The sequence below is a fragment of the Myotis davidii genome, unplaced genomic scaffold (genome assembly GCF_000327345.1).
Source record: "Myotis davidii unplaced genomic scaffold, ASM32734v1 scaffold448, whole genome shotgun sequence".
In the NCBI taxonomy this organism is placed as follows: Eukaryota; Metazoa; Chordata; class Mammalia; order Chiroptera; family Vespertilionidae; genus Myotis; species Myotis davidii.
In genome coordinates this window covers 3200888-3204657 of record NW_006383009.1, presented here as the reverse complement: position 1 = coordinate 3204657, position 3770 = coordinate 3200888, and positions in this window count along the sequence as shown.

Below are 3770 nucleotides of genomic sequence, written 5' to 3'. Positions count from 1 at the left end.
CCAGTCTGGGTGGCAGGCAAAGGTAGAGAGCCTGGAGGCCTCAACATAGAAACAGACTCTGACTTTTTACTACCCTTTTCCTGAGAGAACCAAGGCCATTTCAACCCAAATGAATTATGTAGCCCGAGAATATTTATTTATTTTTGTTAATCCTCACCCACAGATATTTTTTTCCATTGATTTTTCTTAGAGAGCATGGGAGGGAAGGGCAGAGACAGAGAGAGAGAAACAGCAATGTGAGAGAGACACACTGACTGGCTGCCTCCTACACGCGCCCCTGACCTGGGCCAGGGATTGAATCTGCAACCAAGGTATGTGCCCTTGACTGGAATTGAACCCATGGCCCTTCAGTCTGCAGGCCAACACTCTAACCACTGAGCAAACAGGCTAGGGCTAGTCCAAGAATCTTAGGAGGCAATGATGGAGGGGGCACTTTGCTATGTGCATTTGAACTGCCACTGTCACTGAGTGACACCAGAGGGCTTTAACTTTGTGCTTAGTACCCTTCCCTGTTATTAACTAGCTTTCATTTTTCATTGTCAGTGGGCACTCTTCCTTGTCCAAGACTATAACACCAACAGGAGGTCTCTGCAGGTTGGCACCCATCATGCCCTCATTTTTCTACCATTGAGGCCCTGCCTTCCTTGCTGCCTGTGTAGTCAGTCACCTGGCTCAGCGCCCGTTTTCCTATTTGATTGTGAATGTCACTTAGCCAGTTTGTCCACATGATTTCTCAGACCCATGAAGGGACACACCTTGTGCAGAGAGATGCAATCACTGCTACCACTGTGGAAAGGAAAGCCCATCCTTGGTGTGGGTCATGTTTTTTTATGTCAGAAGCTGTGCTCATGTCATCCATTTTGGTGGGGCTTTCACTTGCCCTGGCAAATGCTCATTTGCCTTGGATTCTTTTTATTTTTTAATATATTTTTATTGATTTCAGAGAAGAAGGGAGAGGGAGAGAGAGAGAGAGAAACATAAATGATGAGAGAGAATCATTAATCAGCTGCCTCCTGCATGCCCCCCACTGGGGACTGAGCCTTTAACCCAGGTATGTGCCCTGACTTGGAATCGAACCATGACCATGGTTCATAGGTGAACCACTGAGCTATGCTGACCGGCCTGCCTTGGATTCTTTTTTTTTTTTTTTTTAATTTTTATTGATTCCAGCGAGGAAGAGGGAGAGAGAAACATCAATAATGAGAAACATCAATCGGCTGCCTCCTGCACATCCCCCACTGGGGATCAAGCCCGCAACCTAGGCATGTGCCCTTGACGGGAATCGAACCCAGGGCCCTTAAGTCCACAGGCTGATGCTCTATCCATACTGAGCAAAACCAGCCAGGGCCTGCCTTGGATTCTTTGAGGATAAAATATTCCAGCCAAATGAGACACATGCTTATGCTTAGGATTCCAGACTTCATGGACATACCTCAATCCAACATCTCTGCCTCTAGGTCATACCCTTCTCTACAGAATCAAAGAAATTCTGTGAATTCCTAAAATAAAAAGGTAAGGCCCTAACTCAGCCGTGGGCAAACTACAGCCCGCGGGCCGGATTCGGCCCGTTTGAAATGAATAAAACTAAAAAAAAAAAGACCGTACCCTTTTATGTAATGATGTTTACTTTGAATTTATATTAGTTCACACAAACACTCCATCCATGCTTTTGTTCTGGCCCTCCGGTCCAATTTAAGAACCCATTGTGGTCCTTGAGTCAAAAAGTTTGCCCACCCCTGCCCTAACTGGTTTGGCTCAGTGGATAGAGCGTAGGCCTGTGGACTCAAGGGTCCCAGGTTCGATTCTGGTCAAGGGCATGTACCTTGTTTGGGGGCATATCCCCAGTAGGGAGTGTGCAGGAGGCAGTTGATCGATGTTTCTCTCTCATTGATGTTTCTAAGTCCTTCTCCCTCTCCCTTCCTCTCCGTAAAAAATCAACAAAATATATTTTTAAAAAATAAAATAAAAAGGTAAGATGTAGTTAGTTATAGGTCCTGACATTTTCAGGGATCAGTCTGGAAATTACAGAGGATAACCCTGAAATAACCTCAATTCATTTGCAATTTCCCTTTGACAAAGTTAATTAATTAATTAATTTATTTATTTATTTTTGCGTCTTGACCAGAAACTTTATTAACATGGCTAACCAGCCCTGTTTCTTTCTTTTTTTAAGTTACTTTTATTATTTATTTATTTATTTATTTTATTGCTTAAAGTATTACAAAGGGTATTACATATGTGTCCTTTTTTCCCCCCTCCTGCCCTTGGACAAAGGTAATTTAGATGGTCCTGACCTGGGTCAGGGCCCCCACTTGTCCTTTTCTCTTGCGTTTGGAGACTCTATTAGGCCTATTTCCAGAACCTTCCCACAGCTTGCCTGAGAGATAAGACACAGGGAGAGTTAGGTTCTCAACAAGGCTCTGCTTTGCACAAGGACTCAAGGGCACAGGTCCCCCTTTGCCCCTTTCCTGCACATAGGTTCAAAGTGAGATTATGATAATGCAAGCTTAGAATCTAGCCACAAAGTTTCAGCAGTGGGATAGGAACCAGTCACCTTGCCCTCTGGACTTCTCAGTTTCTCATGTTTAAAATGAAGGGGTTGGACAATGAGCTGCTCTTTGATCCCAGTTCAATTTAGTAACTATACAAGCACTGAGGTATTACTTAAATGAATAAGGCTGGATTCATGTTCTCAGAAAGCATCCTGGTTAGTGACTGGAACGAAAGGAGAAGCTCTTGAGGCATTCTGTGCACCAGGCATGGTGCAATGCACTTTGAGCTCACCATCCTTATTGCAACCTTTGGAGACGGGTATTCTGCCCTCTGATATGGTTGAGGAAAGTTACTGGCCTAGCTAGAGAGTGGCAGATGTGGGTTTGACCCCACCTCTGTCAGCCATCAAAGGTCAAGTGTTTATTGTCCACGCAGACTGTCTCAGACACTTGCAGAATGTGATGCTACCCCACAGGTGCAAACAAGGTGCTTTGGAAACATGCTGCCTTCATGTTTCCAGTCACGTCCTTCCCTAGCCAAGGACTCTTGTCAGTCTTGCCACTGGATCTAGGCTCAACTCACTCAGGGAGGCAGGCCTCACAGGGCTCCCTGCCAACCTCCCATCCCTGTATCTCTCAGATTTTATTCTTTACTTTCTTTATAGGAATGTCAGCCCACTTGTAACAATAACAATAATCCTTTCCACACGAATACACTGCTTCATGGTTTACAAAGCACTTTCACATTCATTATCTCACTCAATCATCTCCTCCTCTCCATTCCTACATTTTCTTGGTATCTCTTTAGTGAAACATTCCGCCTTGCCGAACAGGCCTATTTTCCTTTGTTGTGTTCATCTTGGCTCACAAGTTCTGTCCTATAATTCAGGTATCTCAGTATCTTGCACACTTCTGTGCAAAAAGGGGGAATGATAAAAGTTTGCCATATTAAATCCTCAGTGTTGTGGGTCTTTTTTTTTTGAAAAAAATTTTCTATTGTGAGTCTTTTTCATTGCTGACTTCTTCACCCCTTCAATTCAACGGACAGTTGGTTCCCTACTAAGGGCGAAGCTGGATTCTCGGGGGGTGAGGGGGAATCAGGCAAGGAGTTCAGACCAAATGGGAGAAGACATAGGTGAAGGCCTCTAACACCTGGTAGGCGTGGCACTGAGCAACTGATTGGTTTTGTCTGGGGATTGGTGGAAAGCAAAACTGCTTCTTGGAAGGGCCCCACCCAGTAGAGGAAACTGGGAGACGGGGGACAGAATCAGGAAGGGA